A 25803-nucleotide genomic window follows, 5' to 3' on the forward strand; every position below is an offset into this window, starting at 1 on the left:
CGGTGTGCACCAGTAGACCCAGCTACTCGGAGGCTGAGGCAGGACAACTGCTTGATCCCGAGAGGTGGAGGTTGTAGTGAGCCCAGATCGTGCCACTGCACTCCAGCCTAGGCGACAGAGACTCTACCTCCAAAAATATATATATATAAATGTACAAAAATTAGCCAGGTATGGTGGCACACGCCTATAATCCCACCTACTCAGGAGGCTGAGGCACAAAAATCACTTGAACCTGGGAGGCGGAGGTTGCAGTGAGCCGAGATCACACCACTGCACTCCCATCTGGGAGACAGAGTGAGAGAGACTCTGTCTTTAAAAAAAAAAAAAAGTATGTGTTTATTCAAGTCTCCAAAACTCCAAACTCCTGAGAGCAGAAATAATCTAATACTGCCTTGCAGAGAAAAGGAATTAAAAGCATGAATTTAGTGAGTCATGATTCCATAATTTCACACCTATAATCTGTAAAATGTTAGGACCAAAAGAACTCAGTATTTCCACTGCTGGGATCTTAAATAAAGGCAACTTTAATTGAAGCCCCCATTTTTTTTTTTAAACTAAAACTACTGAAAAAAAAAAAAATCTCCTACTCCTCAATATCAGTAGGGAATAGCAGGGGGTTACTCCTACTCCCACCTGGCAATAATAAGGAATAAGGGAGTAAGAGGCCAGGCAAAACATCACTTCCTATCCCTTTCCCTGGTATGATAAAATCCAAGTGGAAAGCTGAAATATCCCTATTATGTACCAATCAGGTGGGATGAGTTAGCCCTACACTTCCTCCCTCCCTGATATCACCAGGGCTCAGTGGAACTGAACTTAAACCCTAAATCAGAGGTGACAAGGTGGTATGAGTTGGTACCCTACTTCATCAGGAAAGACCAAAGGAGAAATTGAACTTTCATCTCACCTATCTGCAACATGGCAGAGAAAGCCAGCACTCCACTTTTGCCAAGGTGGTGTCAGGAGGCCCAAGGGGAAGGTGAATATACACACCTACCTGGCCTTTCTTTATGTTACACCTCAGTAGAAAGACTGCTGGAAAAAAATGGAGGTTAAATAGAATCTCAAATCTCAGAATGTGATATCCAAAATATTTGCAACATACTCAAAAAATTATTTGTCAAACACCAGGAAAATCATAACTGACAAAAGACACCAGAAAAATCATAACTGACAAAAGACAATCAGTATATGCCCAAACCAAGATGATCAGATACCAGATATTAGAAACATGTGACAAAGTCTTTAAAGGAATCATTATAAAAATGCTTCAAAAAGCAATGCAGGCCAGGCACAGTGGCTCACACCTGTAATCCCAGCACTTTAGAAAGCTGAGGCAGGCAGATCACTTGAGGTCAGAAGTTCGAGACCAGCCTAGCCAACACAGTGAAACCCCATGTCTACTAAAAATACAAAAACTAGCCAGGAGTGGTGGCACACACCTGTAGTCTCAGCTATTTGGTAGGCTGAGGCAGGAGAATTGCTTGAACCCAGGAGGAAGAGGCTGCAGTGAGCTGAGATCGCGCCATTGTACTCCAGCCTAGGCGACAGAGTAAGAACTCATCTTAAAAAAAAAAAAAAGAAACGGCAATACAAATGTCCTTAAAATAAATGGAAAATAGAAAAGGAATGAAAGTTATAGAAAAAAAGACAAATGGCAATTATAGGATTAAAAAATATACTTTTGGAAGTGGAGATAGGCAGATAACTCGAGGTCAGGAATTCAAGGCCAGCCTGACCAACACGATGAAACCCACTTCTACCAAAAAATATACAAAAATTAGTAGGTGTCGTGGCACCGAGATCACACCACTGCACTCCAGCCTGGGCAACACAGTGAGACCCTGTCTTAAAAAAACAAAAAATAAAACAAAACAAAAAAAACCAATAACCAAAAACGTAAAACTCGATAAATGGGCTCAACAGACAAGACGACAGGCAACAGAATAAGTGACCTTCAGGCAAAATCAAGAGACCAAAAAAAAAAAAAAAGAAAGAAAAGAAAAGAAAAACAGAACACAGTCTCAAGAACCTGTGGAACAATAAAAAACAAGCTAGCTAACAATACTGTCACCAGAGTTGCAGAGTTCCAGAAGGAGAGGAGTGAGTACATAAAATTTAAAAATTACTTGAACAAGCCAGTTACAGTGGCTCACACCTGTAACCCAGCACTTTGGGAGGCCAAGGCAGGTGGATCACTTGCGGTCAGGAGTTCGAGACCAGCCTGGCCAACACAGTGAAACCCCATCTTTACTAAAAATACAAAAATTAGCTGGATGTGGTGGCGTACACTTGTAGTGCCAGTTACTTGGGAGGTTGAAGCAGGAGAATCACTTGAACCCAGGAAATGGAGGCTGAAGTGAGCCAAGATCACACCACTGCACACCAGCCTGGGCAACAGAGCAGGACTTCATCTCAAAAAAAAAAAAAAAAAAATTCCTTGAACAAGTAATGACGGAAAATGTCCCAAATTTGATAAAAGACATAAACCTACAAATAAAAAAAAACTGAGTTAATGCTAAATAAGAAAAACCCAAATAAATCCACATCAAGATACATCATAAAGTTCTGAAACATAAAGAAAAAAATATTGAAAGCAGACAATGACCACATTACTTGCTGAGGAACATCTATTCAAATGACAGTGGATTTCTCATGTAAAACCATGCAGGCCAAAAAGAAAAAAAAAAAAAACTGGCTCAACTTTAGAAAGCTGAGGCAGGCAGATCACTTGAGGTCAGAAGTTCGAGACCAGCCTGGCCAACACAGTGAAACCCCATCTTCACTAAAAATACAAAAATTAGCTGGATGTGGTGGCGTACGCTTGTAGTCCCAGTTACTTGGGAGGCTGAAGCAGGAGAATCACTTGAACCCAGGAAATGGAGGCTGAAGTGAGCCAAGATCACACCATTGCACACCAGCCTGGGCAACAGAGCAGGACTCCATCTCAAAAAAAAGAAAAAAAAAAAAATTACTTGAACAAATAATGACTGAAAATGTTCAAAGACTGAAAGAAAGTAACTCAGAAATGCAAATTCTATATTCAACCAATATCCTTCAGGAATGAAGGACAACTAAAGATATTCTCAGATGAAAAAAATATATAAAAATTTGTCACTAATACACCTAAAAGTATGTATGGTTAAAGGAAATTTGTCCTAACAGAAAAAAAATGTTAACAGAAGAAACCTTGAATCTTTGGAAAAGAACACTGGAATGATAAAAATGAGAGTAAACATAATAGACGACTTCTTATGGATTTCTTAAATCATGTGAGAGCTTATAAAAAAAGATCATATATTATCTGGTCAGCTATACAGACAGAAAATTAAAGATAATCATTTAAAACTAGGAAGAGTAAAGGGACCTAACTGAAGTAAAACTTCTATACTTCACTCCAAATGGTAAAATGTCAATACAAAGACTAAGTTACAAATAAATGTTGCAATATTTACAGCAACCACTTACAAGCTATTCAAAGCACTTCAAAAAAAACTATAAACTACACAAAAGCACCATAAATAAACATGGAATCTTAAAAAGAACTTCAGGTAACTCAAAAGGCAAGAGAAACAAAGGAAACAAACAGAAAACAACAACATATTTAAGCCATAACACATCAATAATTACCTTAAATATACCTACATGCCTCAAATACTCCTAAATACGTGAATTAAATGAAAGTTCAGAAGAGTGGATAAACTTAAACCATAATCCAACAGTAATGCTATATATTAACACAAGAAGCTTCAAACACAATGATATAAGTAGATTAAAAGAAGATGGAGGCCAGGCACAGTGGCTCACACCTGTAATCCCAGCACTTTGAGAGGCTGAGGCTGGAGGATCACTTGAGCCCAGAAGTTCAAGACCAGCCTGGGCAACAATACAAGACCCATCTCTACAAAAAATTTAAAAATTAGCCAGGCGTGGTGGCATGTGGCTGCAGTCCCAGCTACTAGGAGGCTGAGGTGAAAGAACTGCTTGAGTCCAGGAGGTCAGGATTGCAGTGAGCTATGATCGCATCACTGCTCTCCAACCTGGGCAACAGAGGAAAATCTGTCTCTTTAAAACTCAAGGAATCCAGAAGAGCCAAAACTATCTTGAAAAAGAACAACCCAACCCAGCAACATAGCAAGAACCCACCTCTACAAAAAAATTTAAAAATTGCTGGCTGTTGTGTAGCCACATATCTGTAGTGGTGTGAGACACACATCTGTAGTCTCAGCTGGGGAAGCTGAGGTGGGAGGATCACCTGAGCCCAGGAGGTGGAGGCTGGAGGTGGAGGCTGCAGTGAGCCCTGAGTGCACCACTGAACTACAACCTGGGTGACAGAGTGAGACCCTGTTTTTTGTTGTTGTTGTTGTTTTTGTTTAGGGGAAAAGAAAAAAAAAACAATTTGTTATTGTCATAAGGACATACAGATCAATGGGATGAAATTAAGTCCAGGAAAACACCCTCACATTTACCCAGTCAACTGATTTTAGACAGGTTGCTAAGACAATTAAATGGAAGAAAGAGCAGTCTTTTCACTAAATGATACAGGGACAATGGATATCCTTGTGCTAAAGAATGAAACTAGATCTTTACCTCACACACAAATTTCACATACAAAAATTAACTCAACTTTATCACAGAATCTGAATCTAAAACCTAAAACTGTAAAGCTCCTAAAAGAAAACATAAGAATACATCTTCATGACCTTGGATTACGAAATGATTTTTCAGATATAGTGCCAAAAACAAAAGCACAAAATACAAATTAGACCTCATCAAACTTAAAAACTTTTTTGGCCAAGTGCAGTGGTTCACACCTCTAACCCCAGCACTTTGGGGGGCTGACGCAAGAAGATCACTTGAACCCAGGAGTTTGAGACCAGCCTGGGCAACACAGCAAAACCCTGTCTCTACGAAAAATAAAAATCAAAAAATTAGCTGGGTGCAGTGGTGCACCTGTAGTCCCAGCTACTTGGGAGGCTAGGGTGGGACGATTACCTGAGCCCACAAGGTTGAGGCTGCAGTGAGCTATGATTGCACCACTGCACTCCAGCCTGGGCAACAGAGCAAGACCCTGTCTTGAAAAACAAATAAAAAATAAAAACTTTGTGCTGCCAACACTGTGAATATAACTAAAACCAATGAACACACTTAACAATGGGTAAAATGGTTAAATTTTGTCACATGTATTTTTCCACACACAAAAAAACTTTCGTCCTGCAAATAATTCCAGAAAGAAAGTAAAAGACAACGCACAAATAGAAGATATGGCTAAATCAGATATAAGGGTGCAGCACCCAGGGCTGGGCATGGTGGCTCACACCTGTAATCCCAGCACTTTGGGAGGCCGAGGCAGGAAGACTGTTAGGGCCCAGAAGTTCAAGACCAGCCTGGGCAACACAGTGAGGCCTTGTCACTTTAAAAAAAAGAAAAAAGAAGATAGACAAAGAAAATAAAAGAAAAAAGAAAGAAAGAAAAAAAATTTAAGAAAAAGGGTAGAACATCCAGACTATCACAAAGAACTGCAACTTTAAAATGTCAAATAACCTAATTAAATAATGGACAAAAGTCTGAACAGACATTTCATCAGAGAAGATACACTAATGGTCAATAAGTGCAAAAGATGCTCAACATCATTAGCCACAAGAGAAATGCAAATCAAAACCACAACAAAATACTATGTCACACCCACCAGGATAGCTATAATAAAATAGGTAATGATCGTTGGCAACATTATAGAGAAACTGGAACCCTCATATATACTGCTGATGGCAAAGAAAAATGCTAAAGTCACTTCAGATAACAGCTGGCAGATCCTCAAAAGATTAAATATAAGTTACCATACCACCCAGCAACTGCACTCTCAAGTATACACCCAAGAGAAATGAAAACATATGTTCACATAAAAATTTATCCACAAGTGTTCATAGCAGCACTGTTCATAATAGCCAAAAAGGAGAAACAACTCAAGTGTCCATTTACTAATGAATGGTTAAACAAAATGTGGTGTAGCCATAAAAGAATATATTATTCAGGCCTAAAAACAGTGAAGTACTGGCTGACTTGAAGGTAGTGAGTTATCTCAACAGATTGTTCAGTCAGTTATAGATCTAAGTCTTTACTCTCTCCTCATATCACTACTGCACTTGACTATTTTTTTAAAAAAGTATTTAAAAAAAGAGTGAAGCATTGATACATGCTACAGCACAGATGAAGGTAAAAGTCAGCCACATAAGACCACACATTGTATATTTCAATTTGTAAGAAATGTCCAGAATAGGCAAATCTAGAGAGACAATAAAGTAGATTAATGGATGCCTAAGTCCGGGGGAATGCTTTGCAGAGTAAGTGAGTAATAACTGCTAATTGGTACAGGGTTTCTTTTGGGAGTAATAAAAATGCTCTAAAATTGATTACGGTGATGGTTACACAACTCTGAATATACTAAAAACTTCTCAACCATACACTTCAAATGTGTGAATTACTAATATATCGTTTGTGAATTAAGTTTTAATGAGTGGCTATATTAATATAAGATCAAACAGACTTCAGAACAAAAATCAAAGGAAACTATGTACTTTTCAGAGAAAGATCCTGAGGTTGCCATTTATATAAGAGAAATAATTTTATTTGCATTGACATAGGGTCAATTCTCATCATTCAGAGTAGTTATATTCTATACAGTTGCTGTAAACAATAAATTAACAAATTAACTAAACTATTGCTCCTAGAGGAAATGCAGGATTAGGTTCCTGCAAGCCTCTGGTCACAAAATTTTCATCAGTCAATACATAACATTTTTATATGCATTTATGTTTAAAGTCACTTTAAAACATTTTGCTGAGGGCTGGATGCAGTGGCTCAAGCCTGTAATTCCAGCACTTTGGGAGGCTAAAGTGGATAGACAGCTTCAGTCCAGGAGTTCGAGACGAACCTGGGCAACATGGTGAAACCCCGTCTTCACAAAAAACATAAAAAATTAGCTGGGTGTGGTGGCATGGGCCTGTAGTCTCAGCTACTTAGGAGGTTGAGGTAAAAGGATCACTTGAGACCAGGAGGCAAAGACTGCAGGAAGCCGTAACTGGGCCATTACATTCCAGTCTGGGTGACAGAGCAAGACCCCGTCTCAAAAAAATAAATAAAATATATTACTGGTTCATTAAAACTAAATTCAAAGCCAAAACACTGTAACTCATATATTAATGAAGCTTATCTTACACGTGTTTTTTCCATAAAGCACACACATCCTTCATGCACTTAGGAACACTACAGGGCACTTCAGCTTTATTACATTTAGGGCCATTTGAAGCAGTGAAGTCAACAAAACGCCCAACGATGAGAACAACATGGCCACAACAAGGACACATATTTACACTATGAGTGCTGAAAGAAGGCAAAGCATCTCCCAGTTTGACCTCAGCTGGGAAAATGTGAGTTGGGTGAGTCAAATTTTTTGCTGTTCTGCCCATGTCAAGGAATAACTGTGAAAGCACTGCAATGATTAACATTGGGGTTACAAATAAATTTTAGTGTGTAGGTGAATTCTAAAACACAGAATCCATGAATGAGAATCAATTTTTTTAAAATGCAATAAAATGTACTTTAAAATACATGATTTTAAAATCTCTAGGAGGAAAAACATTTTTAACATATTTTAACATTGTTATTGTGGTATATACATATAACACAAAATCTGCCATTTGAACTATTATGTATGTATATTATGTATACAAGTATACAACTATTAGGTATGTTATATGGCATTAACTACATTCAACATGTCATGCAACCATCCAACCATCACTATGATTTTCAAAACCTTTTATCATCCCAACAGAAACTATATCCATTAAGCAACAACCGCCCATTCCTTCCTCACTCCCATCCTAAACAACTCTCTATTCCCTCCCTGTTCTCCCTGCAAGCCCTTGGTAACCTCTAGTCTGCTTTCTGTCTCTATGACTGTGCCTATTCTGGACATTCCATATAAGTGTAATCATATATTTGCCCTCTTGTGTTTGTCTTATTTCACTTATGTTTGCAAGGTTTACTCATATTGCAGCATGTATCAGAAATCCATTCCTTTTCAGGACCGAATAATATCCCATTACATGTATATACATTTTATCAGTTCATCTGTTGAACACTTAACATTATTTCCACCTTTTGGCTACTGCGAATAATGCTGCAATCAATACTGGCAAGTATCTGTTTGAGTCCCAGTGTTCAATTCTTTTGGGTCACAGATATGTAAGAATGGATTTGCTAGGTCACATGCTAATTTTATGTTTAACTGAGGAACCACCAAACTGTTTCCCACAGTGGCAGCACCATTTTACATTCCACCAGCAATACAGAAGGTCTCTAATTTCTCCACATCCTTGCTAACACTTGGTTGTTTTTTAACTAGAGCCATCCTAGCAGGTGTGAAGTGGTATTTCCTTGTGGTTTTGTTTACATTTCTCTTAATAACAAATGATATAGTGTATCTTTTCATTTGCTTATTGGCCATATATACATATCTTCTTTGGGGAACTGTCTATTCAAATCTTTTGCCCATTTTTAATTGGGTTATTTGTCTTTATTATTAGGCTGTAAGAGTTCTTTATATATTCTGGATATGTCACTATTATGCAATATGTGACTTATAAATACTTTCTCCCATTCTGCAGGTTTTCTTTTCACTTTTTGAACAATGGCCATCGATGTACAAAAGTTTTACATTTTGATCAAGTCCGACTTACTATTTTTTCTTTAGTTGCTCATGCTTTATTTAGGTTGTTACTTGTCTTTTTGTTTTGTTTTTGTAGAGACAGGATCTCACTATGTTGCCCAAGCTGGTCTCAAACACCTGGCCCCAAGCAATTCCCCCACCTCAGCCCACCAAAGTGCTATGATTACATGGTAAGCCAGCATGCACAGCCTGTTGATACATTTTGAGTTAACTTTTGCATCTGGTGTGAAGTAGGGGTACAACTTTATTCCTTTGCATGTGAAAATTGGTTGTATCAACATCCTTTTTCTGTTTTGAGACACGGTCTTGCTCTGTCAGTGCACTGCAGTGCACTTACACAATCACGGCTCAATGCAGCCTCAACCTCCCCAGGTTCAAACAATCCTGCCTCAACCTCCCAAATACTTCCTGGGGACCATAGATGTGAACCATATCTGGCTTTTTAAATTTATTTATATATTTTGAGATGGAGTCTTGCTCTGTCACCAGGCTGGAGTACAGTGACACGATCTTGGCTCACTGCAACCTCCACCTTCTGGATTCAAGCGATTCTCCTGCCTCAGCCTCCCACATAGCTGGGATTACAAGCATGCGCCACCACGCCCAGCTCATTTTTGTATTTTTAGTAGAGGCGGGGTTTCACCAGGTTGGCCAGGATGGTCTCGATCACCTGACCTCATGATCCGCCCAGGATGGTCTCAATCTCCTGACCTCATGATCCGCCCACCTTGGCCTCCCAAAGTGCTGGGATTTTAAGTGTGAGCCACCGCACCTGGCCATTTTATTTTTTTTTAAATTTTATTTACAGACAGGGCCTCACTATGTTGCCCAAGCTAGTCTTGAACTTCAGGGCTCAAGTGATCCTCCTGCCTCGGCCTCCCAAAGTGCTGGGATTACAGGTATGAACCAATATGCCTGGCGCAATGTCATTTTTTGAAGATACCCAATCTTTCTGTCACTGAATGGATTTGGCACCATTGTCCAGTATCACTTGGATATACTGGGAGGACAGATAAAGTATTAACACAGGTTATGTCTTGGGGGAGACAGGAACTGGATGAGGATAAGGAGTGCAAGGGAGGCTTCTCATTATCCAGCTTCGTATACTTATTTAACTTTTGAACCAGTGCAAAAGTACTGTGTACTCAAAAGCTAAATTCAACATTTTAAAACACAATTGCTAGGCAAGCCACAAAATCGGATATATATCTGACAAAGCAGTCATGATTGGAATATATAAAGAACCCTACAAAAGCATTTGGAAAAAAGGTAGACAAACCACAGGGGAAAATGTAAGCACAACCCGAACAGGCAACTACAAAAAATGATATTCAAAGGCCAATAGCCATACAAAAAGATATTGGACTTTACCGGTTCTCACAGATCTGCAAACTATACTATAATGCTAGTTTACTTAAGTACTTAAATAAACTTAACTTTTAAAATTATGAAATCAAACTAATTATAAATTAATTACATCTACCTTAAAAATGACTAATCAGATTCTACCAAGTCAGGACAAAAACTGGTATTATTTGGCCAAAATACAGTTGTTGTTGTTGTTGCTGTTATTAGGCAGTCTCACTCTCTCGCCCAGGCTGGAGTGCAATGGCACACCATCTCGGCTCACTGCAACCTCCACCTCCCAGGTTCAAGCAATTATCGTGCCTCAGCCTCCCGGGTAACTGGAACTACAGGCACACGCCACCACACCCGGCTAATTTTTGTATGTTTAGTAGAGATGGGGTTTCACCATGTTGGCCAGACTGGTCTTGAACTCCTGACCTCAGGGATCCGCCCACTTCGGCTGCCCAAAGTGCTGGGATTACAGGTGTGAGCCACCATGCCTGCCAAAACAGAATATTTTTTAAATGCAAAAAGGCTAGGCAAGTTTCACTACTCTCAAGGTCTTACACTAGTTACTTACCTAGTTCCTGAAGGCATCTGAGCCTGTGCTATCAGCTGGACATGGAAAAGCCACATTTAGATACAATTTTATCACACTACCTCAGTGGCCTCATTTGTTTAAAAAAGAAACAAGGATAATATTATCACCCTGAGATAATTCTTTTTAATTGGGCAAAACTTCATTCCGCAAAATAGAATGAGTCTTCCCTCTAAGAGATTTTTATAAGCAAATAAGATAACATGAAAAAGTTTTATCTTGGAAGTTATGTTATTTGACAGACAAGGAACAGAAGCCTACACACATTCAAATAAACTTATCCACAGCTAGTTCTTTCCTGCCATTATTAATTCAGATAATCTACTTTGAAAGTATTCAATATATACTGAGAAAGGAAAACAGAGAAGAGAAAATCGGATGGATGTCCAGAGCAGCCTAGATTACAGCCAAAAGCATAAGGACTAAAATCATATCATACACAAATGAAAAAAAGGGAATCACCTCCAAACCAACATTAAGAGAAGAAATAGTAAATTTCAGCTATGACTAATCTCCTTTTGAACCATATTTCAATAAACATCTGGTTTACTGAAATCAAATTTATTACCAATTTATAATAAAATGTATTATACTGTTCTTTAATATAATGTCTTACCTCTCCAGCGAGATTCAATGGGTCTAAGGTTCATTACATATATCCCTTTTATATGTCTCACAACATATGAAGGTAATGTTCAACACAAAGCAGAAAATGTAATATATGAAGGACAGCCGAAATGCAGTGCTCTAACTTACTACTTTCAATACTTCAGATTCATAAGCACAGTAATACAGTGAAATGATTCTCAATACCTTACCTTCATATCCACCCTATTGCAGACAAAAAAACTGATGGGGATCTTTTGACTGACATTAGCTTTTTGCGTAAGTATTTACTTTGTGAGGGTTAGTATTTAAGCCAACCCTCAGTGATGGGAAAAGAAATGAGTTGTGTAATTTGAATTTTAGCATTCTATTAATAAACCACAAATGGATGACAGGTCAGACTGGTACAAAATTCATTTGTGGAATTCATTCTGGCAGTCATTTGTGATGTTACAAGTAGAATCCTGTAAATTCTGATTCTTCCAAATCTATTGCGGACAACAGGTCAGTCTGTATACACCACACTGCTTGAAATCTGATTCATAACCAATGCCTAACATGTCCCATCAAACGAAAATGTGGGATGTGGTATCACAAGGCACAGTAAATATCTTAGGTTGTTTAGGAAAAAAGACAGTATCAAAAAAGAAATTCTGGGCCGGGCGCGGTGGCTCAAGCCTGTAATCCCAGCACTTTGGGAGGCTGAGACGGGCAGATCACGAGGTCAGGAGATTGAGACCATCCTAACATGGGCTAACATGGTGAAACCCCGTCTCCACTAAAAAATACAAAAAACTAGCCGGGCAAGGTGGCGGGCGCCTGTAGTCCCAGCTACTCGGGAGGCTGAGGCAAGAGAATGGCATAAACCCGGGAGGCGGAGCTTGCAGTGAGCTGAGATCCGGCCACTGTACTCCAGCCTGGGCAACAGAGCGAGACTCCGTCTCAAAAAAAAAAAAAAAAAAAAGAAATTCTGCTGTGATCAGATATTCCATTTTAAACTTTCTTATTTCTGATTTTTGCTTTCCTGTGAGTTGGGAATAATGTAATCAGTGCTTAGTCTGGGGTTGTCAACATAACATTGTACTCTTTCAGCACAGCTACAGTATAAGTACATAATAAACACCATGCTTTGCCATCTAACTCAAAACAAAATGTACTCTGCTGTAAAAGCATGACATTTAAAATCCGTTCACTCTTCTTTGAAATGATAGGTATGCAATCTTTTGGAAAATTTTTTTAAATTTTAAATGTTGTGCTACAGCCATACACATCCCTATCAAGTTATAGCTGCATCACTGCAATCTGTAATGCACCAAAAAGCAGTACACATCTTTGTCACAACTACTCAGTTTTCCCATTACAGCACGAAAGTAGTCACGGACAATACATAAATGAATGTACATGGCTGTGTTCAAATAAAAATTTCTAAACACAAATTGACACTTAAAATAATTTTTTTTTCTTTTTCTTTGAGATAGAGTTTTCGCTCTTATTCCCCAGGCTGGAGTGCAACAGCGCAATCTTGACTCACCGCAACCTCTGCCTCCCAGGTTCAAGAGATTTTCCTGCCTCAGTCTCCCAAGCAGCTGAGATTACAGGCAACTGCCACCATATCCAGCTAATTGTTTTTGTATTTTTAGTAGAGATGAGGTTTCACCACGTTGGTCAGGTTGGTCTCCAACTCCTGACCTCAAGTGACCTGCCCACCTTGGCCTTCCAAAGTGCTGGGATTACAAGCATGAGCCACCACACCCGGCCTCTAATAATTTTCATATGTCACAAAATATTCTTTTTTCCCAACTATTTAAAATATAAAAATCATTCGTGGCTCATGGGTCATACAAAACCATGCAGTTGGTTGTATTTAGTTCATGGGCCAGTTTGCCAATCCCTGATCTAAAGCAATGCCCAATAATTAACAAGCCCCACACACAAGCACAGAATCTTCAATCAGAACTGTATTGCCTCATTCAAGTGGCGAGACAACCAAGGATCATCTATTGCTTGGGGAAACCTATGAAACACAAAGATCAAAAGAAAAAAAAAACCAGAAAGTAAAACAGATAATAAAGGGAACAGAAGATAAACAAGAGTAGGCAGAAGCAAGCAGTAAAATAAGATGTCAAAAACGTTATATAATGATAGCTGGGCATAGTGGTGCACGTCTATAATTCCAGCTACTACAGAGGCTGAGACAGAAGAATCACTTGAATCCAGGAGACGGAGGTTGCAGTGAGCCAAGATCGCACCACTGCACTCCAGTCTGGGCGACGGACTGAGATTCTGTCTCACACACACAAAAAAGTTACATAATGCAATTATCAAATATAAATATGGAATCAGTATACCTGAAATGTTTCAAAAGTAAAAAGTCAAATGAAAAATAACGTAAAATAGGTATTTTGCCTAGGGAAGAAAAACATTTGTAACCTTAGAGAAAGAAGATACTAAGTCCACAGAAAAAGAATAGAATCTTATAAAAATACAACCTAAGCAAGGAAGCTCTTAGAAATGTACCATGTAGGCCAGGCGCAGTGGCTCACGCCTGTAATCCCAGCACTCTGGGAGGCCAAGGCAGGTGGATCACCTGAGGTCAGGAGTTCGAGAGTGGCCTGGCCAACATGGTGAAACCTCGTCTCTACTAAAAATGCAAAAAAAATTAGCCAGGCGCGGTGGCACGAGCCTGTAGTTGCAGCTACTCAGGAGGCTGAGGCACGAGAATCACTTGACCCAGGGAGGCAGAGGGTGCAGTGAGCCGTCCAGTCTGGGTGACAGAATGAGACTCCATCTCAAAAAAAAAGAAAAGAAAGAAATGTACAATGTAATTAATAAATTGGATAAAAGGGTTAGAGATAAGGACAAGGAGATCTTTCAGAATGTCAGCTGAGCAAGAAAACAAAGGGAAGGAAACTATAAAAGATAGGGAGAATATGAACCTAGGAGAGCCAACATCAAACAGTAATAGTTCAAAAAGAGCGGGAGGTGGGGAAGGACCTTTTGAAAAAAATGTAAAGTTATCTTACTATAAATGAAGATTACAAGACTAAATGAAAAAGTACAATGAATTTTTAGAAACTTTTAGGAAAAAAAAATCAATAGAAGCACATCACTGTATTTCAAAACAATGATAAATAGATGAAGAGATCCAAGACATAAAAAGATCTCAAGAAGAGGTAAATAAACAAACGAAACCCAACCAGGGTTGTACAAACGAGCAAAATTAGAGTAGCATCAGCAACACTGATTTAAGACACTGAAAGATATGCCTTAAAAGTTCTGAGGAAAAAAGTTTTAACCCAGAATTTCATATCCAGCCAAGCGATCATTTAAGAAGAGAGTAGAATAAAGAAAACTTCAAAAATGCAAAGGCTCAGAAACTATACTCTTAGTGACTCTTCTTTAGAATGTACAAACAAGGGAGTAAACAAAGAATGGGGAAGACATGGGAGCCCAGGGCCTGTGTAACGTATTAATTAGATCAAGACTCATCTTCATAAAACTGACTTGAACGACTACAACCTCAGTTATTAGGGTGCATAAGCAAAGAATAGTGAAATTAAAAAAAAAAAATCTGACCAACAGCATGGAAATGAAGAAATCTGTCACTGCCTGGGTTCGGGGTAAGGAAAAAAATTTTCTCCTGAGAATTTCCTTTTTTTCCCCCTGTGTAATTCTAAGAATTTCTAAATACAGCCAGCCTATAAGGTAAACACTAAATCAACATCTGACAATACTAAGATACGGTAAACTAAAAGTCTGCTTCAGTAATTTCTGTGTTGATGGCACCTGACAGAAGCAAATGCAAAACACCCTTTGGAGGCTTGTTCCCTAAAACCAGTCTGACAGATTTCATAAGGCCTTGGTGAACAGGCTCACCGCCTAAAACTATAAAATACAGGAGGACACCACCCACAACAAACAAGAACAGGCAGAAGAAAGTAGTAAAATAAGACATCAAGAACATCAGATGATGGAATTATCAAATATAAATATGAAATCAGTATACTTGAGACATTTAAAAAATAGGTCGGGCACAGTGGCTCACACCTGTAATCCCAGCACTTTGGGAGGCCCAGGCAGGCAGGTCACTTGAGCTCAGAAGTTCAAGACCAGCCTGGCCAACATGGTGAAACCCTGTCTCTACTAAAAATACAAAAATGAGCCAGGCGTGGTGGCATGCACCTGTAATCCCAGCTACTTGGGAGGCTGAAGCAGGAGAACTGCTTGAACCTGGGAGTCAGAAATTACAGTAAGCCAAAATCACACCACTGCACTACAGCCTGGGCAACAAAGTGAGACTCCGTCTCAAAATATACACTTGAAAACATTCATGGAAGACTTAAACAAATGCAGAGGCATACCATGTTTATAAATAGGCAGACACCATAAAGACATTTTCTCCCAAATTGATTTACATATTCAAAGCAATTCCAACAAAAACACTGACAGGTTTTTTTGGTTTGTTTTTCTGTTCTTTTTTAAAGAGATGGTGGCATCTCTCTGTGTTGCCCAGGCTGGAGTACAGGTGCTATTCCCAAGTGCAATCATAGCACATTACAGCTTCAAACTCTAGGCTCAAGTCATCCTCCTGCCTCAGCCTCCTGAGTAGTTGGCACTATAGGCAGGTACCACCATACACTGCTTAAGAGGTTTTTAAAATGAACTTTCACAAGATAATACATTTTAGTATAAGAGTGAGCAAAAGGTGAATGGCCAAGGTTTGTCTTGGAAAAAGAAATTTTTTAATAAAAAAAAAAAAAAAGGAGCTAAGGGTCAAGACCAGTTGAGATAATCTTGAAGATGACCAAGGTATATGTGGAGAGGGCAGTGAAATTACCTTAATGAACAAAACTTACTGCTTATTATAAAGCTACTAAGAACAGCAAAAAAAAAAAAAAAAAAGGAGAAACTACAGTAATATAAAAACATGAAAAAACAGCTCTCTAAAAAGTAAAAGTGTATCCGTTATCTATTGCTATGTAACAAATTACCTCAAAAACAAATAACTTAAAACAACAATAATTCTCACAGCTTTATTGAAACAAGAATTTGGGAGGGACTTGGCAGGCAGTTCTGGCTTAGTGCCTCTAAGAAGGTTGCAGTCAAGATGTCAGCCAGGACTGCAGTCATCTGAAAGCTTGATTAGGATAGAGAATCTACCTCAAAAGTGGCTTTCACATGGCTGGCAAGTTGGTGCCGGGTTTTTGCAGAAGACCTCGATTTTTCTCCATATGGCCTCTTTAAAGGACTACTAGAGTATCTTTCACAGAATGGCAGCTGTTTTTCACCCAGAATGAGGGATCCAAAGAGCAAGGAAAAAGTTGTATATATGCCTTTAATGACCTGGCCTCAGAAGTCACTATTAATTCTAATATATTCTCTTGGTCACGGAGACCAGCCTTGAGCAACTGGACAGCAACCATAGAATGATGTGAGTAATAGGAGAAAAGGAACAAGGGGCCATCTTAGAGGTTGGCTACCACACCAAGCCATAGGCTCAGAATACATCTTCAACCTAAATCATCAACAAAGGATCAGTATACAGAATTTGTCAAGAATTCTTGTAAATCAAAACAGAAAATGTAAGCAATCTAAAGAAAGACATAAAACACATGGACAAATAATTCACAAAAGGAACATAAATAGCAAATAATAAGCATTCAAATGTACTCGTTAGTACCATACGGTGCATGCCATTTACTCATCACTGGGGAATAGGCTTTAAATATTTTTCTAAAAATGGTATATTTATGTTCATCCATCCTTGTTCTTTTTCCCACTTCCCCTTGAGTCCAATGGCAAGGGATAGAGGTGCAATTTGTGGCCAGAGACAAGAGGTTAATTTAACTATCATCCTGAGTGCAATCTCTGAAGTTGGCTTAGACAGCCATAAACATGAAAAAAAAATCAGTAAATCTATAGTGAGCTATTTTTAAAAGTTTAACTTCGGTTAATAAGTACTTTCTTCATTTTTACATTTTATTGATGGGAAGCTTTTTCTGAACTGTTACGGGTACTCCAAAATGCAAAACTACAAATGTATAAATCTGCCACCTATTATTTTATGATCTGACATTCTTCCCACTAGCCCAAAGACTCTGAGACATTATCATGTTCTTAATGTCTGTTAACAGAGCAGGGCTTAAACTTTCTGGTCTCAGGACCTCTTTTACAGTCTTAGTTATTGAGGAACACAAAGAGCTTTTGTTTAGATGGGGTATGACCATCAAATATGTTTTAAATGTATTTTAATGCATTACAAAATGAATTAAAAATGAATCTTAAATTTTAAAATGTTAAAATGATGTTTATTTTATTACTAGTTTTGTTTGTTTTCTGAGACAGTCTCACTCTGTCACCCAGACTGGAGTGCAATGGCATGATCACAGCTCACTGTAGCCTCAACCTCCTGGACTCAAGCGATCCTCCCACCTCATCGTCCTGAGTAGCTGGAACCACAGGCGCACACCACCACACTCGGATACATTTTTTATTTTTTGTGGAGTCAGAGTCTCACTATATTGCCCAAGCTGGTCTTGAACTCCTGGGCTCAAGTGATCCTCCCACCTCAGCCTTCAAAAGTGCTGGGATTATAGGCATGAGCCACCATGTCCAGCACAACAGGTTTAAACAACATTTTTAAAAATCAGAAATAACTGTATTTCCTAAAACAAAAAAATTAATAAAGAGTGTCATTGTGCTAAATTTTAAAGATCTCTTTAACATGTGGTTTAATAGAATATGGCTGGATATATGCTTCTGCATTTAATGTTTTGATACGTTGTTTCTTTGAAGAATATAAAGAAAATCTGGCCTCAGACAGCTAAGTATCTAAGAAACGGGAAAAGCAGATTTTAATAGCCTTTTCAGATCACTGTGTGGATATTTTTATTTGATACAACACAAAAACTTAAGAAGTATATTTATTTTTTAAACATCAGTTGCAATGTGGCATCTCAAACCTTAACAATAAACTTTACTACTCTCTTGCATTAAAATCTATTTACTGGCCAGGCACAGTGGCTCATGCCTGTAATACCAACACTTTGGGAGGCTGGGGTGGGCAGATCAACTGAGGTCAGGAGTTCAAGAACAGCCTGGTCAACATGGCGAAACCCCATCTCTACTAAAAATACAAAAATTAGCTGGGCGTGGTGGCGTGTGCCTGTAATCCCAGCTACTTGGGAGGCTGAGGTAGGAGAACTGCTTGAACCCAGGAGCCCAGGAGGTGGAGGTTGCAGGGAGCCAAGATTGTGCCACTGCACTCCAGCTTGGGCAACAAAGCAAGACTCCATTTCATATAATAAAATAAAATACAATCTATTTATTATTGCTCTGTTTTGCACTTAACATCATGCATTGGTCATTTAGAATATATTGCAATAAGCTACGCAGATCTTTGAAATGTTGACATTACACAATATCAAAAAAATTCACGTTTATTAATATCACCACCAATCTCTTCAGGAAAAGTCTTTAAATACTGAGAAACTGACCAGCTCATGGCAGCAAACACCAATTTTCCAAAACTTCTAATTTTAATTTAAAATCTCGATTTTTATCACTGGCAACATATGTCAGCTCTTTTCCTGGAAATGACAGGCTCAATTCATTCACTTTTGAGAAAATGGCTGCCAAATACCCATGCCTAAAAACCATAGTTTGTCAATCATTATTTCAAGTAAAAATAGTTTTCTATGAAAAAAAAGCAAATTCAGCTTGGAACTCAAAAAACTACACAAGTACTTTTCTTGCACTTTCGTAAGCAGCAGAAGCATTTTAGGCACATTTCCCATTTCATCACACAGAGTTTTAAAGACCAAAATTTAATATAGTAATTGTTACTGTTTCATAAAGGATATTAAGTGACAATGAATAGGTTTATTTTTGTTTTTTCTCTAAGTGTGTGAAAGTAAATATGCAATGACTTTTAGTATGGCTTGGAGCCACTTTCCTTTTTTTTTTTTTTTTTAAAGACAGGGTCTCATGCCATTGCCCAGGCTGGAGTACAATGGCACAATCATGGCTCGCTGCAGCCTCGACACTCCCTGAACTCAGGCGATTCTCCCACTTCAGCCTCCTGAGTAGCTGCGACTACAGGCATGCACTACCACGCCTGTTTAATTTCTTTGTATTTTTTGTAGAGACAGGGTTTCCTCATGTTGCCCAGACTAGTCTCCTACTCCTGGACTCAATCAATGCACCCACCTTGGCCTCCCAAATGGAGTCACTCACCATCTTAATTCATGCAGAGGTGACAGCAGTTTTATCCATCATTGCTTTTGCACCGTTAATATAAATGTCAGCAGAGTGAATAAGGTAAATATTAAATTAGTGTAATTATGAAAATAGTTTTAAACCTGTGCACTTCTAAAAGGGTCTCAGTGACATGGTCACTACCTTAACCCCCACCTAGCATTCTGTGGACCACACTTTGAGAATCACTGCTTTAAGGTATTCTCATTTAGGACCCACTGAGAGCAGTATCTATGAGAAAAGTAAAAGTAATTAAAGTCCCCTAACTAGGGCTATTGATGTACAAATACCAGACATTATAAAGACTTAGGATTTAGGACATTAGTTTATAAGTTTTTACAAGTTCTAGGTAACTAGAAAGATTCGGAACTCAAATGATTTATCATGCATGCCGTACACATCAGTAGACGTCAGAAAAGCCTTTAAAACCACAATTTACCCCCCTGCCTCTTCTTTCTGTTTACTGTGAGATACAGTCACAAAGGCAATGGGGGGACAAATGAAAAATTACGGAAATCACACTACTGCAATTTATTGGGGGCTTCCCATGTAAGCTCCCAATAAATGCACCTTGCAACACATTAACTCTCTTAATTCTCACAAAAACTCTATGACATAGATATAATTATTACTCCCGGTTTACAGATGTTAAGTGACTTATCCATGGTCATTCCAGTACTAAATGGCACAGCTCAAAAATGAATTCAGGTAGTTTGACCACAATGCTAGACAGAAGTTGTTAGGAAGTATTTCAGCAATCTCGGACACATCTTTAATGACGAGTTGTTGGTGTAATACCACACGATCATTCAAACACTCAAGCTTGTTTCTGTTGAAGAGGACAGTCAGAAAAAGTAAAGCCTAAAAAGTCCCCAAACCAGTTAAGTCACACTGAGGCTAGAACTGTCATATAGTATACACACTCCAGGGACAACAAATTCCAAGGGCTCAAACAGAAGACTCCTCAGAGTGGCTCAGCATGGTCTGTGATAAACAGAAACACTATGAGGAAGTGCTTTTCACACTACACTCAAGAGGTTTTCCCTCCCACTTACAAGACTGTTGCCATCTCGGACTTTTCATAGTAAGTTTTTTTGTTTTGTTTTGTTTTGTTTTGTTTTTGAGATGGAGTCTCACTCTGTCACCCAGGCTGGAGTGCAGTGGCATGATCTCAGCTCACTGCAACCTACGCCTCCCAGATTCAAGGGATTCTCCTGCCTCAGCCTCCCAAGTAGCTGGGATTACAGGCGCCCGCCACCATGCACGGCTAATTTTTGTACTTTCTGTAGAGACAAGGTTTCGCCATATTGGTCAGGCTGGTCTCGAACTCATAACCTCATGCGATCTGCCCGCTTCGGCTTCCCAAAGTGCTGGGATCACAGGCATGAGCCACTGTGCCCAGCCCATAGTAAGTTGAAGAATTCAGTAACAGAATGATTTTTCCATGGTGATTCCTCTATTACTCCCCACAAACTATAAGGACATTAAACGTACATACATACAGAATGTTAGCATAAAAGACAATAGAATCATAGAACCTAACAGGATAGGAACTCAGCCTCTTCACAGTGCAAAAGACCTGGAGAGACTTCCTAGGTTCCTTGTCCAAGGGTTACATAGCTAATTAATAGCAGAACCCAGGCCAGGCGGTGCCCTCACGCCTACAACCCCAGCACTTTGGGAGGCCAAGACGGGCGGATCACTTGAGGTCAGGAGTTCGAGGCCAGCCTGGCCTACATGGCAAGATCCTGTCTCTACTAAAAATACAAAAGAATAGGTGGGCATGGTGGCAGGCACCTATAATGTCAGCTACTGGGGAGGCTGAGGCAGGAGAATCACTTGAACCCAGGAGGCGGAGGTTGCAGTGAGCCAAAATCGTGCCACTGCACTCCAGCCTGGGCGACTAGAGCAAAACTCTGTCTCGAAAAAAAAAAAAAAAAAAATAGCAGAACCCAATGCAACTTAATACCAATTCATTTCTTCAGCTGTATCATTGTGCCATCTCACAGGTAGCCTCATCTCCTTCAAGAGTTCATCTGAGAGTTTGTTCAGATGCATCAATATGATTCCTATTTTAAAAAAATTTTTTTAGAGACAAGGTCTTGCTATGTTACACAGGCTGATCTTGAACTCTTGGCCTCAAGTGATCCTCCTGCCTCAGCCTTCTGAGTAGCAAATCTGTATTTTTATCGATAAAGTATAAAATTATATATATCCACTACTGATAGCTATTCTGCCTCAACCTGAAAAAGCACCCCCAAAACAATCACAAAAGTACTCTAAAAAGCTCACTATTGAGATTCAATATTAACTAATTTATCTACTTTGATTATGCAAATACTCCAACGGTAAACAGATCATACTTTCTCCTCAAAATATTTAAATCCATCTTCCTCAAAGTGTAGTGGTACCAAAAGCATCAAAATCACAGGGCACCTGTTAAAAATGCAGGCACATGGAGTCATCACCAAATCAACTAAACCAGTCTCTGAAGAAACTCCCAAGTTAGCATTTTAATAAGCTCTCATGATTCTTATTTACTCAAAACTTATTGAACAGTCTACAATATCCTAGTGCAAAATGAGATGGGTAAGTAAACAAAAATAAACATTTTGGATTTTAGCTGTGCTACAAAGAAAAAAAGATGATGTATGAGAGAGCGACCTGAAAGACTACTTAATATGAGAAGTCAAACTCTGAGGAGACATTTGAAGTGAGGAGCCCTTCACTCAAGACAGTGGTTCTCAAACTTAAGCGTGAATCAGAATCACCTGGAGAGCTTGTTAAACGAGACTACTGGTCAGGAGGTCTGGAATGGGGCCCAAGAATCTGTATTCCTAACAAGGTCACAGATGATGCTGATGCTGCTGGTCCAGGAACCACACTCTGAGAACTGTTGATCTAAAGAGAGCAGCCAGACAGCGTGAATAAATGTATTAAGAGAAACAGGAAAAACACCAGTTAGGAAGGAGGGCATTATACTCATCTTTGTTTCAAAATCACTGGAAAAGACGGTGAATTAAAACCACTAGCTATGATCTCCAGACCAGAGAAGATGATATCTGAGGTTGATCAGTAATACCCTATATTGTTGAATCATTTCTCAGTTACAAAGCGTTTTCGCATTTATTATTTGCCTTAGTGAGATATAAGTAAACGACTATTAGCTACATTTTAGAAGTAAACTGAAGGACAAAAACAGTATGAATTTCCTTTAGCGTAAAACAGTTAAGGAGCTGAACTATGTCTCCAACAGCCAATCTAGTGTTCTTTCCAGCACAGCTTGATCTTTTTAAAGAGCAAAGCAGAATGGTATATAGGAGGTTAATACTGACAAATTACTTTCCAGACTATCTAAAAACACAGTGGATGGCTGGGCACGGTGGCTCATGCCTATAATCCCAGGACTTTGGGAGGCTGAGACAGGCAGATCATTTGAAGCCAGGAGTTCAAGACCAGTCTGGCCAATATGGCAAAACCCCGTCTCAACTAAAAACACAAAAATTAGCCAGGCATGGTGGTGTGCGCCTGTAATCTCAGCTACTAGGGTGGCTGAGGCACAAGCATCGCTTGAATCTGGGAGGCAGAGGCTGCAGTGAGCCGAGATCGAGCCACTGCACTGCAGCCTGAGCAACCGAGCGAGACTGTCTCAAAAAAAAATTTTTTTTAATAAAAAACATGGTGGATTCCAGACTCAATTTGTTTTAGATATTCGTTGACAGCAATATCACTTAAGATTGACAGTATTTGGTTAGTCCCTTCCACTTACTCCTCCTTCTTCAAAAAGAAAGGATAAAGAAATGAAGAGGGGATTTACATATTATTCTCTCTCCTTCATAAATTTCAGATAGCCAATTTCATAACCTCAGTCCCTCAGCCACATCAAACATAATCTGCATCTCTGGGTTCCCTCTAAATCTCTTACCTAACCCAGGTTCGCACAAGAACACTGAATCCTATGGGTCTTACTATGCTCATGGGTGCACAGACCATGAGCGGTTATTCTCTAAACACCCATAAACAATTAGTAGCTTCTCCAACAACCAAAGCCTTATTCTTAACATTCTTACCTACATGTCCCAATAATGCTAGAAACCCAAAACAACCCAAACTGAAAACATTTTATCCTCCCTCCACCCCAGGCCTCACCCTCATCCCAGCCTGCTTCAGCGTCTGAATACGTATTAATAGCATTGCCATTCACCAAACAAAAAATGTGGAATTCTACATGTTTGTCTCCCTCACACTAATTTCAGTACAATCCCCCCGTCCCTCCATTCCCATAGCCACTTACTAATAGTTACTACTATTAATACACTAGCTACCATTTCATTAGTAACTACCACGTATATATAATTACACATTATATCTTACTTCATTCTCTCAATAACCCTATGAGTTTATGTACTTTTTTCCCCTGTTTCACAAATGAGAAAACTGAAGCTAAGAAAAGGTCATCTGCCCAAGTGTAGGAGATGGCAAAGGAAATTTCCAAACCCTACCGTTCCCCCAAACCAAAATGCTTCATTCTGTAATACCTGATGTCATTTCTTTACTACCCATTCCAAATGTTAATTTCTTACCTAGATTACTGCCAGGATTCTCCTAACTGGTCTCCCTGTCTCCAGCCTTGCCTTCCCTCATCCCTCAAGTGCCCTAAGTGATCCTTTTGGATCAGAAAACTGATTCATTTATCCTCTTGATATAAAAACCCTCCAGGAACATCCTTTAGTCCACAATGTCCAGGATACACTCTACAGGATGAATTCCAAGCCCTTTAGTACAGCTCCACAATTCCTTACCTACAGTTCGAAATTCAAAAGCTTTGAAATTTTATTTTTTTTTTCCTTAGTTTGCAACAGAACCCACTGTGAGTGCTGGGAGGTTATTTATTGTCTATCCCATTAGTGTGACATTCATGTGTTTCAATGCAGAAACATTAACGTGTCTGATACAGAGTTAATTCAGACCCTGATAAAAGTCTCACATAAGAGACCTTGCCAGAAAAAAGAAAAATCCCAAAATATTCTAAAATTCAAAACACACCTGGATTCCAAGAGTTTAAGAGACTTTGAAACCTTTATCTATTCAGCCCATCAATCCAATCTAATTTCCACCAATCACCTTACACATTCTTTAGTTCCAGGGATGTAGAAGGGTGCCCTGTGCCCTGAATACCCTCCAACACAGTGAGGTACTCATTCAAGAAACCTGTTCATGGATTTCCTTTCCTGTGAAGTTTCCCTGACCTTTCCTCTATTGTGCCACAACCATTGTACTGAATACCCTCCTCCACTGCTGCAAGTTATATAGGTTTCCCCTGTTAGACTGTGAATGAAGTCTTCATTGAGTACTTTATTCAATCCTAGCACAGTGCCCCAACACTAGGGGCTCATTAACGTCCAATGAGCTATAACAAATTCATGCCCAGCTTTCCCTAACTCTCAATTTCCTTCAAAGTTCATTTCTCCTTCATCCCCAAACCTTAGGATTTTCCCTAACTATGCAGTCCACTTTCCGAGTTTCTCCTTCCCAATGTCATCTTACAATTTTCTGTCAGGCGCCTTCTCTGTACCCCAAGCCCTCCAACATATTTTATCCACCTCCATTTAATCTATAGTGCTCCTCTCTCCTATCTGCGAACAGGCCAAGTCCCCTCCCTCCAAAGCAATCCATCTTCACTGCCCTTACCTTTTACCTACTCCCTCAACATCTCGCTGGCCCAGGCCCTTCCAGCCAAAACGCTTCTCACAACGTGTTTCCCAAATTCCCCTTCTCTCACTGTACAGGTCTGCCAGCTCCAGAACCAGCGCTCGGCCGGGTTCCGCACATCACAAACCTCGCAGCCAGCGTCCCCTCCCCCAGCCTCTCGCAGCCGACACCCCTCCCTTCATGCTCCCCTTATCTCTTGCGGTCCAGCTTCTCTGGAAAGTGTCCCAGGGGCGAGTCTTTCACCTTAGAGACCCCTTGGGATCGCGCCTGTCCGAGCAACCCCAGGCCCTAGCACCTCCGTCCCCAGCTCCTCTAGGGTTGCGCAAATCCTGTGCGGCCCAGATGCCAGACAGGGCCTCCGGCTCACCTTGCTGGATGTCGCCGTTGCTGCCCCCCGGGATGGGCACGCTGAGCTGGCGCTCCGGCTCTGGCAGGCAGCGCAGGCAGAAGGAGTGAAGACAGGGCAGCAGCTTGGGCTCCGCCTCACGCCGGCTCTGCAAGCTCTGCTGACACACGGCGCAGGTGTCCAGGAGCGAGGCTGGCGGTCCAGGAG

General features: G+C 39.7%; 1 protein-coding gene across 1 annotated transcript in view; it reads right to left on the minus strand.

The window, feature by feature from the left end:
* Positions 1–25803, minus strand: part of TRIM33 (tripartite motif containing 33) — a 131904-nt gene extending 106101 nt beyond the window's left edge. The window contains exon 1 of the mRNA XM_012000792.1: positions 25618–25803. The gene's annotated coding sequence lies outside the window, so the exon portion shown is untranslated. The remainder of the gene's footprint in view (positions 1–25617) is intronic.

This window comes from Mandrillus leucophaeus, unplaced genomic scaffold, assembly GCF_000951045.1.
Source record: "Mandrillus leucophaeus isolate KB7577 unplaced genomic scaffold, Mleu.le_1.0 Scaffold64, whole genome shotgun sequence".
Classification (NCBI taxonomy): domain Eukaryota; kingdom Metazoa; phylum Chordata; class Mammalia; order Primates; family Cercopithecidae; genus Mandrillus; species Mandrillus leucophaeus.